The following is a 13795-nucleotide window of genomic DNA, read 5'->3' on the forward strand; positions in this document are numbered from 1 at the left end:
GTTCAGCCCTTTTTGTGTAACCTTTAGCTAACCTTCTCCTAGGTCTCTACTCTTCGGGGTTACTCTATCTTGTCCCTGTGGATCACATCCCTCCATTTGAAATTTATCAACATATACTATTAAGAGATATTAATCATAACTCACATTTGTGTTTTTCTAAACATACTATGTTTATAAATTAACCTAAGCAGTTCTTTTTTTTGTAAGGTAATTGTTTGTTCTGTCAATTTCTAAGTGTCCTAGTAGTTTCTAATAGGAATATCATGATTTTTTATAGCACTAGTGAGCAATTATTTTAATCCCCATTTTTACAGATTAGAAAATTAAGGTCAATTTTGTTCAGTAAATCCTCAGAAAGCAGTCATAACATCAAAAGTTGATTGTAGAGAGTTCCTGGGTTTCCGACTTGTGGCTCTTATTCCTGGCAATCTATGGCCATTCATCTGTAGTTAAACTATTATTTCTTAAAAATTACTGCCAACTTAAAAGCTTTTTCTCAGAGATGCTACTAGTCCAATTTGACCATTTGTACTCAAAAAAGCTTACAGCTACTAACAAAGGACAAGGTAGATTTATAGAAAATTTTTTGTATGCCTTTCCTTTACGTTTGTGCCTACATTCTTATGGTCAAGTATGTACTTTTTCTCCTTTATTATTAAACAACACAAAAAGTAAGTTGAAAATATTTCTATCTCTTAGGTACCTGAAGGGCCCTTTGAAGCAGTAACATTGACAAAAGCAAAGCCAGAATAGGAAGTATGAAATTATTATCACTAATGCATGGTACAGCTCAGAATCAGAAGAGTTCATTCCCATCTAAACTGTGAGAATGAGAAGTTTCCTATTTGTTTACCTTCTATTTGACTTTCAGCTTCACACAAAGCACTAAAAATTGGCTTGCCAGAAATATATAGCCCAAATGGGAATAACTTATGCAGGTACCATGTTGAAGATGATGTAGTAAACACATTCCCCGGCATTGTGGGAGAAAAATGTGCACATTTTTTTTTTTCTTTTTTTTGCGGTACACGGGCCTCTCACTGTTGTGGCCTCTCCCATTGTGGAGCACAGGCTCCGGACGCACAGGCTCAGCGGCCATGGCTTACGGGCCCAGCCGCTCCGCGGCATGTGGGATCTTCCCGGACCGAGGCACGAACCCACATCCCCCGCATCGGCAGGCGGACTCTCAACCACTGCGCCACCAGGGAAGCCCAAAATGTGCACATTTTTAAAGATTTTAGCAGATTTTGGCAGAGAGGCAGAGATCAAATGATGGGCCAGGGAAATCATAGGCATCTGCCACTACTTTTAGCTTTTACTCTTAAAATAATTTAATGTAAGCCATAGTTTATGTGACAAGTAATTGTTATTACCCAGCTTTTCAGAGCACTGTTATGTGTGGTAGTGCACTGGCATTATATGTGGGAAATCTCAGCTTGGAGACTCAGAGATGCCACCTGAATAGCATTTAATAGCATTTTAAATAGCTTTAAAGTAGCATTTTAGTTTAGAAATTAAGAATGGGCATTCTGGAACCAGACTTTTTATATTCAATCTACCACTTTTAATTGCTTTCATAGTTTGAGCAAGTTATTTAACCTATCTGTGCCTTAGTTTCCCAATCTGTAAAATAGGCATAATAATAGTACCCATCTCTTAAAGATGTAGTGAAGAATACTTGGCACATACTAAGTACCTAATAGGTGTAACTATTATTGTGATTACTATTCAAAGTAACTTCCCAAATGGAACCGTAATTCTTGCTTTTAGCAAACCCGTTTGGCAGTATAAGATTTTCTCCTGTTGTGTCATCCATGTCAATGGAGCTAAAAGAAAATACAAATCTCTGCCTTAGTATTAGATTTAGTATTACTGTTCGACTCTAGGTGAGGTACTCAAACAATACTTGATTGAAAATTGAAGCCAGTACCATCAAAAACTTAAGAAAAATTTAAAATTTGATTTTAAGAAATGTTATTTTCTTATGATTATAAAAGTAAGGCCTGGGCTTCCCTGGTGGCGCAGTGGTTGAGAGTCCGCCTGCCGATGCGGGGGATGTGGGTTCGTGCCCCGGTCTGGGAAGATCCCACATGCCACGGAGCGGCTGGGCCCGTGAGCCATGGCCGCTGGGCCTGCACGTCCGGAGCCTGTGCTCCGCAAGGGGAGAGGCCACAACAGTGAGAGGCCCGTGTACCGCAAAAAAAAAAAAAAAAAAAAAGTAAGTTCTGTTCCTTGTAGAAAATTTGGAAGTTACAGAAAAGAAAATCATATATAATCGTAACATTCAACAATAATCACTGTCAATGTTTTATTTCCTTGCCGTATTTTTCTATTTTTTTTTTACCTAATTGGGCTCCAACTGTGTAAATAATTATATATCTATATTTTAATTTACAGTTGTTGAAAGCTCTCAGTAAAAATGAAATTATAAAAAGAATAGGAGAAATCATGTACTTTTTAAAAATATTTGAGATGGAAGGACGTTTGAAGCATATATAAAATTCAGGAACCCTATGGGAGGAATAGAGAAATTTGTTAGATAGTAAAAAATACTATTAACATTGTTTAAAAATAAAAACAGGGCTTCCCTGGTGGCGCAGTGGTTGAGAGTCCGCCTGCCGATGCAGGGGACACAGGTTCGTGCCCTGGTCTAGGAAGATCCCACGTGCCACGGGGCGGCTGGGCCCGTGAGCCATGGCCGCTGAGCCTGTGTGTCCGGAGCCTGTGCTCCGCAAGGGGAGAGGCCACAACAGTGAGAGGCCCGCGTACCGCCAAAAAAAAAATAATAAAAATAAAAAAATAAAAACAAACTGAAAAAAATTGTTTACAATACATGTGACAAAGGACTAATTTCGTGACTGTACCAAGGTCTCTATAAGTCTATAAGAAAAAGATGAACCATGCAGTAGAAAAGTGGCTTAACCCTTTTCATAATTCTAGTTATGCAAATTAAAATGTGTGTCTTCCAGACTGGCAGAGATTTAAAAGTTGGTAGTATCCAGTATTTTGAATGGTTTGGAGAGGTAGAGAAGAGGGTATCAGTACAATGTTTTTTTGGTGGGTGATTTGGCAATAACTTTGGATGCCTAAAAGGTTTGAAATTCTACTCTTAGAAACGAATATATTCACATTACTATATAAAGTTATGTGTCCAAATATGTTAGTTATAGCCTTGTTTGTAAGCAGAAAAGTGTAATCAACCTAAATATCTGTCAACTTAGGACCTGATATATGTTGAAACATCTATTTTAAATGAATGAGGGAGATCTGTATGTACTGATGTGGAACGATACCCAAAGTTAAGTGTAAGAAAAAAGTTGAAGAGCAACAAACTGAATATGGCCCCACTTGTGTTAAAAGCAAACCAAAGGATTACCCATATATAAATGTTTGTTAGGTAAGTTTGTATCTGACTAGAAAATTTCTAGAAATTACACATAAAAACTTAACAATAGTTAACTTTAGGAGTTGGGGATAGAGTATAAGACAATAAGAGGATTTTACTTTTTCATTTATGTTTTTAAAATTTTCTTTACAATGAGTATATATTACTTTAAAATTAAAAAAAATCACCATCAGGAAAAGTAAAAAGGCATTCTTGGTAAATATTCTAAAATAACTGTATCTTATGGATTACCACAATTTTTTAATCATTTCCCTGTTGGTGGGCATATTAGATTGTTTCTCATTTTTCACCATGGTAAATAATGCTTGGAAGAAGATCTCTGTGCACGTTTCAGATGATTTCCTGAGAATGGATTCCCAGAAATAGAACTCTTGAGTCAAAGGGTAAGGATATTTTTAAAGGTCTCACTACATATTGCCAAATTGCTTTCCAAAATGATCGTAGCAATTTGTACTCCCACCAACAGTGTATAAAAGTGCCCAAATAGAACACATTTCTTCAAAGTTGCTTATTACATGATTGCCTCAATTATTTAGTTGCATTTGTGCCATGAATCTGCTATGTGAAAAGCGCTGGACAGTTTTAACCCAGATTTCTTAGATCAAACATTTCTAAAATTTGTAAACAAAGTTTAATAAAATAACCCAGAAAGGAAATATTCTTGACCTTCTTATTTGTCCTCTTTCTCTCTCTCCCTTTTTTTTTTAACATCTCTATTGAAGTATAATTGCTTTACAATGGTGTGTTAGTTTCTGCTGTATCACAAAGTGAATCAGCTATACGTATACATATATCCCCATATCCCCTCCCTCTCGCGTCTCCCTCCCACCCTCCCTATCCCACCCATCTAGGTGGTCACAAAGCACCAAGCTGATATCCCTGTGCTATGTGGTTGCTTCCCACTAGCTATCTGTTTTACATTTGGTAGTGTATACGTGTCCATGCCACTCTCTCACTTTGTCCCACCTAACCCTTCCCCCTCCCCATGTCCTCAAGTCCATTCTCTATGTCTGTGTCTTTATTCCTGTCCTGCCCCTAGGTTCTTCAGAACCATTTTTTTTTCTTTTTTATCCATATATATGTGTTAGCATATAGTATTTGTTTTTCTCTTTCTGACTTCACTCTTTATGACACACTCTAGGTCCATCCATCTCACTACAAATAACTCAATTTCGTTTCTCTTTATGGCTGAGTAATATTCCATTATATATATGTGCCACATCTTCTTTATCCATTCATCCGTCGACGGACACTTAGGTTGCTTCCATGTCCTGGCTATTGTAAATAGAGCTGCAGTGAACATTGTGGTACATGACTCTTTTTGAATTATGGTTTTCTCAGGGTATATGCCCAGTAGTGGGATTGCTGGGTCATATGGTAGTTCTATTTGTAGTTTTTTAAGGAACCTCCATACTGTTCTCCATAGTGGCTGTATCAGTTTACATTCCCACCAACAGTGCAAGAGGGTTCCCTTTTCTCCACACCCACTCCAGCATTTATTGTTGGCAGACTTTTTGACAATGGCCATTCTGACTACTGTGAGGTGATACCTCAATGTAGTTTTGATTTGCATTTCTCTAATGATTAGTGATGTTGAGCATCCTTTCATATGTTTGTTGGCAATCTGTATATCTTCTTTGGAGAAATGTCTATTTAGGTCTTCTGCCCATTTTTGGATTGGGTTGTTTGTTTTTTTGATATTGAGCTGCATGAGCTGCTTGTATATTTCAGAGATTAATCCTTTGCCAGTTGCTTCATTTGCAAATATTTTCTCCCATTCTGAGGGTTGTCTTTTTGTCTTCTTTATGGTTTCCTTTCTTTTAAGTATCATTAGGTTCCATTTGTTTATTTTTGTTTTTATTTCCATTTCTCTAGGAGGTGGGTCAAAAAGGATCATGCTGTGATTTATGTCATAGAGTGCTCTGCCTATGTTTTCCTGTAAGTTTTATAGTGTCTGGCCTTACATTTAGGTCTTTATTCCATTTTGAGTTTATTTTTGTGTATGGTGTTAGAGAGTGTTCTAATTTCATTCTTTTACATGTAGCTGTCCAGTCTTCCCAGCACCACTTATTGAAGAGGCTGTCTTTTCTCCATTGTGCATTCTTGCCTCCTTTATCATAGATAAGGTGACCATATGTATGTGGGTTTATCTCTGGGCTTTCCATCCTGTTCCATTGATCTGTATTTCTGTTTTTGTGTCAGTACGATACTGTCTTGTTTAGTGTAGCTTTGCAGTATAGTCTGAAGTCAGCGAGCCTGATTCCTCCAGCTCCGTTTTTCTTTCTCAAGATTGCTTTGGCTATTCCGGGTCTTTTGTGTTTCCATACAAATTGTGAAATTTTTTGTTCTAGTTCTGTGAAAAATACCATTGGTAGTTTGATAGGGATTGCACTGAATCTGTAGATTGCTTTGCATAGTATAGTCATTTTCACAATGTTGATTCTTTCAATCCAAGAACATGGTATATCTCTCCATCTGTTTATATCGTCTTTAATTTCTTTCATTGGTGTCTTATAGTTTTCTGTATACAGGTCTTTTGTCTCATTAGGTAGGTTTATTCCTAGGTATTTTATTCTTTTTGTTGCAATGGTAAATGGGAGTGTTTCCTTAATTTCTCTTTCAGATTTTTCATCAGTAGTGTATAGGAATGCAAGAGATTTCTGTGCATTAATTTTGTAACCTGCTACTTTACCAAATTCATTGATTAGCTCTAGTAGTTTTCTGGTAGCATCTTTAGGATTCTCTATGTATAGTATCATGTCATCTGCAAACAATGACAGCTCTACTTCTTCTTTTCCAATTTGGATTCCTTTTATTTGTTTTTCTTCTCTGATTGCTGTGGCTAAAACTTCCAAAACTATGTTGAATAATAGTGGTGAGAGTGGACAACCTTGTTTGGGGTTTTTTTTTTTGGGGGGGGGGTACGCGAGCCTCTCACTGATGTGGTCTCTCCCGTTGCGGAGCACAGGCTCTGGATGTGCAGGCTCAGCGGCCACGGCCCATGGGCCTAGCCGCTCCGCAACATGTGGGACCTTCCCGGACCGGGGCACGAACCCGTGTCTCCTGCATCGGCAGGTGGACTCTCAACCACTGCGCCACCAGGGAAGCCCAACTTTGTTTGTTTTTGATCTTAGTGGAAACGGTTTCAGTTTTTCACCATTGAGAACAATGCTGGCTGTGGGTTTGTCATATGGCCTTTATTATGTTGAGGTAAGTTCCCTCTATGCCTACTTTCTGGAGGGTTTTTATCATAAATGGATGTTGAATTTTGTCGTAAGCTTTTTCTGCATCTATTGAGATGATCATATGGTTTTTCTCCTTCAATTTTTTAATATAGTTTATCACATTGATTGATTTGCATATATATTGAAGAATCCTTGCATTCCTGGGATAAACCCCACCTGATCGTGGTGTATGATCCTTTTAATGTGCTGTTTGATTCTGTTTGCTAGTATTTTCTCTCTCTTAATACAGTTGCCTTTAAGTGTGCACAAAGGAAAGATTAGGAATCTTAGTTCTAGAGTTTTTCATCTTTGTGTGAAGAAGTTTCCAGGTTTTTTTCTGTGGAATAATGTACAGGTCATTTATGTTTTTTCCATGGACCCTCTACATAATATGTGACAAATTCTTCTTGGTCCTTTTCTATTAATGGTCAATTATGTATCCAGCATTGTCCTCTGTAAGTTCATAAATTAGAAAAGACCATTTTTACATTCATTATTTAGGGAGTACACCTTGATCACATATCTTGATCTCAGAGCCTATACAGTTTAGGGGTGATAGTGACTTAAGGAGCTAAAAATAAGTTCTGGTTGTGAACTTGTTTTCTCAATTTTCATATGCACTTTTTTATATTTTAATTTTTTTTGAAATCAGATTATGTCTTATAATTGATGTCAGTAGAAACTTGCCAGTCACCTTGTAGAGTTGAGACTTACTGGTGGTTGTCATTGCCTGGGAATGTGCACATTTAGCTGTACACAGCTATGTCTGTTCATCCACTTGTGACCTCAGTTGAGTTAGTTGTATTGGCAGCTCCACACGCTGTTTATATTTAACCTTAATCTTAACTTTAAATATTTGCTGAGGGTTTTCTAACCATGCAGTAAAAGGTGGTGGTAATTGACACATTTCTCAGAATAACGTACAGAATTTTAAAGCAAGGAGAGGTTGTTAAAACCGATTTTTGCAGAATGGCATCATTCATTGAAAGAAAAAGCAATAATCAAATATGAAATGCAGGCAAACCCCCAGTATTCTTCACTGTTTTTGCTGTTGGTCTTAAAAGTGATAGAAAAGTAAAGGTGAAGAACACAGGTTCTCAGGAGAGTAGTATGTTTGTTACATGTCATAGAGCGGCTATGGCCAAAAGTAATTCAGAAGAGCCTTTAACTCAGATATGAAGATTCCTATTTAAATGTTACTTGTGATTCTGAAAACATAAATACGGCATGGAACTATATGATTAATATATGATTTTGTTTGTTACTGAAAAAGAAAACTTCTTTGTTTTTTGCTTAAAAGTTATTACTAAATCCATGGCCATCTTGTAGTTTCTGGTGTCTTAATACCATTACAGGATATACTGAATGGAACTGGAGATTGTAAAGTCCCCGACTAGATTTCACTTTTGGCACAGTTTAGGATTTTGATCAAGTAATGTGTCATTTCTTTAGTACCTACATTGAGGTATAATTCATAAGCCATAATATTCATCCTTTTAAAGTGTACAGTTCAGTGAGTTTTAGTACAGTGGGCCCTCTGAATCTGCTGGTTCTGCATCTTCAGATACGGAGGGCCAAGTATTCCATTTTTGTACAAAGGACTTGAACATCCATGGCTTTTGGTATCTCCCAGGGGTTCTGGAACCAATCCCCACTGGATACTAAGGGACAACTGTATATTTACAGAGTTTTGCAATCATTATTGATATCAAATTCCAGAATATTTTTCATTCCCCTCAAAGTAACCCCATACCCTTTAGTGGTCACTCTCAATTCCTTTCTCCCCTTACCCTTGGTAACCACTAATCTATTTTCTGTCTTCATGGATTTACCTATTCTAGACATTTCATATTTTCACTTAGCATGCTTCCAAATTTCATCCATATTGTAGCATGAATCAGTGCTTCATTACTTTTTAAAAAATATTTATTTATTTATTTGGCTGTGTTGGGTCTTAGTTGCAGCACACAGGATCTTCATTGCAGCAATGGGCTTCTCTCTAGCTGTAGCACGCGGGCTCTAGAGCGCACGGGCTTAATTGCCCCGCAGCATGAGGGATCTTAGTTCCCTGACCAGGGATTGAACCCGCATCCCCTGCGTTGGAAGGTGTATTCCTAACCACTGGACCACCAGGGAAGTCCTAGTACTTCATTACTTTTTATTGCTGAATAATGTTCCGTTGTATGGATATGCCACATTTTATTTATCTCTTCATTAGTTTGTGAAGATTTGGATTATTTCCACTTTTTGGCTATTAAGAATAATGCTACTGTGAACACTTCATGTACATGTTTTGTGTGAGCATGTTTTCAGTTCTCTTGGGTATATACCTAAGCAGTGGAATTTCCAGGTCATATGGTAGTTCTCTGTTTAACCTTTTAAGGAACTGCCAAACTTCCAAAGCATCTGCACCATTTTACATTTCCACCAGCAGTATATAAGATTCCAATTTCTCCACATCCTTACCAACACTTGTTATTACCAGTCTTTTTTATTATAGCTATCCTAGTAGGTATGAAATGGTATCTCATTGTAGTTTTGATTGCATTTCCTAATGGTATATGATGTTGAGCATTTTTCATGTGCTTATTGGCCATTTATATATCTTCTTTGGAGAAATGTCTATTAAAATCTTTTGCTTATTTTTTAATAGCATTACTTGTCTTTTTATTGAGTTGTAATTTTTTCATGTATTCTGAATACTAGGGATTTATCAGGTATATGATTTGCAAATATTTTCTCCCATTTGGATTGTCTTTCCAGTCTCTTGATGGTATCCTTTGAAGCACAAAAGTTTTTAATTTTGATGAAGTCCAGTTTGTCTTTTTTTTTGCCTGCTGTTGGTGTCCTATCTAAAGAAATCATTGCCTGGGACTTCCCTGGTGTTCCAGTGGTTAAGACTCTGTGCTTCCACGCAGGGGGCTCGGGTTCAGTCCCTGGTTGGGAAACTAAGATCCCACATGCCATGCTGTGCAGCGTGCATGCATGCATCAATCAATCAATCGTTACCTAATCCAGGATTATGAAGATTTATGCCTATCTTTTCTTCTAAAGTTATATAGTTTTAGTTCTTGAATTTATAGTGTCTGCATTTTTTAAACATCTTTATTGTAGTAAAATTGTTTTACAATGGTGTGTTAGTTTCTGCTTTATAACAAAGTGAATCAGCTATACGTATACATATATCCCCATATCTCCTCCCTCTTGCATCTCCCTCCCACCCTCCCTATCCCACCCCTCTAGGTGGTCACAAAGCACGGAGCTGATCTCCCTGTGCTATGCGGTTGCTTCCCACTAGCTATCTATTTACATTTTAGTGTTTGCATTTTTAGGGAAACAATCTTTTTTTTTTTAATTGAAGTATAGTTGATTTACGATGTTGTGTTAGTTTCTGGTATATAGCTAAGTGATTCAGTTATATATGTATATATTCTTTTTCAGATTCTTTTCCATTGTAAGTTATCACAAGATATTCAATGTAGTTCCCTGTGCTGTACAGTAGGACCTTATTGTATATCTATTTTATATATAGTAGCTTGTATTTGCAAATTCCAGACTCCTAATTTATCCCCCGTCCCTCTTTGGTAACATAAGTTTGTTTTCTATGGCTGTGAGTCTGTTTCTGCTTTGTACATAAGTTCATTTGTATCATTTTTAAGATTCCACATATAAGTGATATCATATGATATTTGTCTTTGTCTGACTTAGTATGATAATCTCTAGATTCATCCATGTTGCTGCAACTGGCATTATTTCATTCTTTTTTGTGGCTGAGTAGTATTCCACTGTATATATATACCACATCTTCTTTATCCATTCATCTGTCGATGGACACCTAGGTTGCTTCCATGTCTTGGCTATTGTAAATAGTGCTTCTGTGAACATTGGGGTACATGTATCTTTTCAATTTAGAGTTTTCTCCAGATGTATGCCCAGGAATGGGATTGCTGGATCATACGGTAACTCTATTTTCAATTTTTTAAGGAACCTCCGTACTGTTTTCCATAGTGGCTGCACCAATTTATATTCCCATCAACAGTGTAGGAAGGTTCCCTTTTAAAGAAGCAATCTTCAGTAGATGGTAAACCAACATAATTTAGAGTATAGTGAGATTTAGACAGGACTAGGCTTGACCCTTTCTAATTCATCTGTTGAACCTTTAGTAAATCTGGGCAAAATAAGACTTGTTACTCACCTTTAGATGTTTTTCAAGTGTTAAGTGTATTCTGCTTTTCAAAAATATTTATTTGGGGCTTCCCTGGTGGCGCAGTGGTTGAGAGTCCACCTGCTGATGCAGGGAACTCGGGTTCTTGCCCCGGTCTGGGAAGATCCCACATGCTGTGGAGCGGCTAGGCCCGTGAGCCATGGCCGCAGAGCCTGCGCGTCCGGAGCCTGTGCTCCGCAACGGGAGAGGCCACAACAGTGAGAGGCCCGCGTACAGCAAATATATATATACATATATATATTTGGTTGCAGTTTTTCAGAAGAAGAAAGGTTTTGGTTTGTATTTGTATTTTTGAGAAGAGGGAAGGGTTCTGAGTGACTGGCAGGTAAATTATTGATATATAGCTTCCATTCTGAGAAGAACAGTTAGAGCATCTTAGCAGGGAATTACAATGTAGAATCAGTTGCTGTTTATTGAGCAACTGTTACATGCCAGATACTGTTTTAAGATGTGAGGGTATGACTATAGGCTGATAAATGCTGTGAATGCTGGAACATGATTAGGCTGATGGTTATGTTATCTAAACAAGAAATTCATAGTATATTTTGCATTTTGTTGTCTATTGAGAGTGATTCTTGTGTTTGTGTATGATTCTTTTCTTAAAAATTTACTTGGAATGTAAAAATGGAGAATAATGTTTACCCAAAATACATGGGATAAGAATTTTTAAAAAAAAATTTTAAGTATTGCAAAATGGTTTTGTAACATTCAGTTCTCCAGAACATGTTGTAATTTGGGAGAAACAGTGACTAGATTAGAAAGTGTTAGGTATGAACCCTTGTACAGCCCTTGAGCCAGCCTTTATGTAGCACTTAGACCAACATTCCTTTTTCATTACCTGCAAGGTCTAGTGTTTTGGATTTTTTGAATCTGATTTCTTTTCTTTTAATTTAATAAACTATGTTTTTGGAGCAGCATGGATTTTTTTATGAACAGCCATTTCTCAACAACATGTTATTTGGGCTCTTACAAATACTTCTGAGGAAAAGCACTGCATAATGAGAGGTAGAAATTAAATTGTATCCATATTTTTTTAAGCTCAAGTGAGTGAGTAATTGACACCACCATCCTCCAAGGATTGTAACCTCAACTACTCTTTTTCACTAGCCCCACATCCAGTTGACTGACAAGTTTTAATGGTCATGATTCCCAAATATATCCTGTAATCTAATCACTTCTTTCTATCCCTATTAACATCATCTCTCACCTAAACTGCTAAGTGGCTTCCTTGCTTTTTCATCCTTGCCTCATTGACTTTGCAGGATACTTAGGATAAAATCCAAGTTCCTTATCATGGATTATAGTAATTTTCATCATCTGATCTTTACCTCTGTTTTCAGCCTCATCTCTGGTTTTTTTCTCTTTGCCTTTCACTGAATTATAGACACACTAGAAATTTTCCTGTTCCTCAGACATTCCAAACTTGTTCCTTCCTCAAGATTTTTGTACTTGGTATTCCTTCAGCCTTTAATGTGTTTCCTTCTTCAAACAGTTGGATCATTATCAGCATCTCAAAGATCTTCCCTGATTCTTCTAAAGTAACCCCACTCTGCTCACCCAACCTATGCCTGTATTTTCAGTTACAACAACCTTATTTGTTTCTATGGTGGATTAAAAATGGCCACAGTTTCTTTTCAGTTTCTCATCATGAGATGGAGTCTGTTTCCTCATCTCTTGAATCTGGGGTTGCCTCATGACTTGCCTTTTGAATGTAGCAGAAGTGACATGTGGGACTTGGGCTCAGAAGGCCATGCAGCTATGCTGTTACTCATTAGGAACTACATCTTATGAATAAGCCAAGGTTAGTCTCATTGAGGAGGAGATGCCACATGGAGAGAGGGAGGGGGGTGGGGGGAGAGAGAGAGAACTCAGCCTTCCCAACTAAGGCTCCTGATGTGTGCGTAAAGTCATCTGGGACCGACAACCTCCAGGCAGCCTGCCAAATGATTGTGAGCACATGAATGGGCCTAGCCTATACCACATGGAACAGAATAACATCCAGCTGAGCCCAACCCAAACTGCCAACCCATAGTATTGTGAGAAAGTAAGAAATTTTTTCTTTTTTTTTTTTTTTGCGGTACGTGCGCCTCTCACTGTTGTGGCCTCTCCTGCTGCGGAGCACAGGCTCCGGACGCGCAGGCCCAGAGGCCATGGCTCACGGGCCCAACCGCTCCGCAGCATGTGGGATCCTCCCGGACTGGGACACGAACCCGTGTCCCCTGCATCGGCAGGCGGACTCTCAACCACTGCGCCAGCAGGGAAGCCCAGTAAGAGATTATTTTAATCCAAGTTTTTGAGTGATATATCACACAGCAGTAAATAACTGATTTAATTCCTTCATAGCACTTAGTATCTATAATTACCTATACATTTCTCTGTTAACTTTGTTACTGTCCTCCATTACAATGCAAATGCCCTGAGATTGAAGATCTTGTGTACCTTGCTTGCTGTTTTATCCTCAGCACTGAGAAAAGGGCCTTGAACACCATAAGTGCTTAGGAGATGCTTAGTGAATGACTGAAAGAATGAACAAATGGATATACAGTAATTCATATAACCTGTTAGAAATAACTTATCTGCTTTTCAGGATTAACTGAAAACTTCTTGAGTTTTATTCTTGGCAGCTTACTTCACGCAGTAGCTATGTGACCTAGGCTAAGTTACTTAACCTCCTGGTTCCTATGTGATGATTAAATGAGCTAATCCTTGAAAAGCACTATTGCAGTGCCTGGCACATAGTCCAGTAAATGCAAAAGAAAGGACTTCCCTGGTGGCGCAGTGGTTAAGAATCCCCCTGCCAATGCAGGGGACACGGGTTCGAGCCCTGGTCCAGGAAGATCCCACATGCCGCGGAACAACTAAGCCCATGCACCACAACTACTGAGCCTGCGCTTTAGAGCCCGTGAGCCATAGCTACTGAGCCCACGTGCCACAACTACT

The 13795-nt window shown here is 38.1% G+C and overlaps 1 protein-coding gene across 2 annotated transcripts in view; it reads left to right on the top strand.

The window, feature by feature from the left end:
• Positions 1 to 13795, top strand: part of PRORP (protein only RNase P catalytic subunit) — a 127379-nt gene that overhangs the window by 55548 nt on the left and 58036 nt on the right. The window lies entirely within an intron of this gene.

Source organism: Aethalodelphis obliquidens, unplaced genomic scaffold (assembly GCF_003676395.1).
Source record: "Aethalodelphis obliquidens isolate GAN/ISIS:26980383/991018 unplaced genomic scaffold, ASM367639v1 scaffold10, whole genome shotgun sequence".
NCBI classification, from domain to species: Eukaryota; Metazoa; Chordata; class Mammalia; order Artiodactyla; family Delphinidae; genus Aethalodelphis; species Aethalodelphis obliquidens.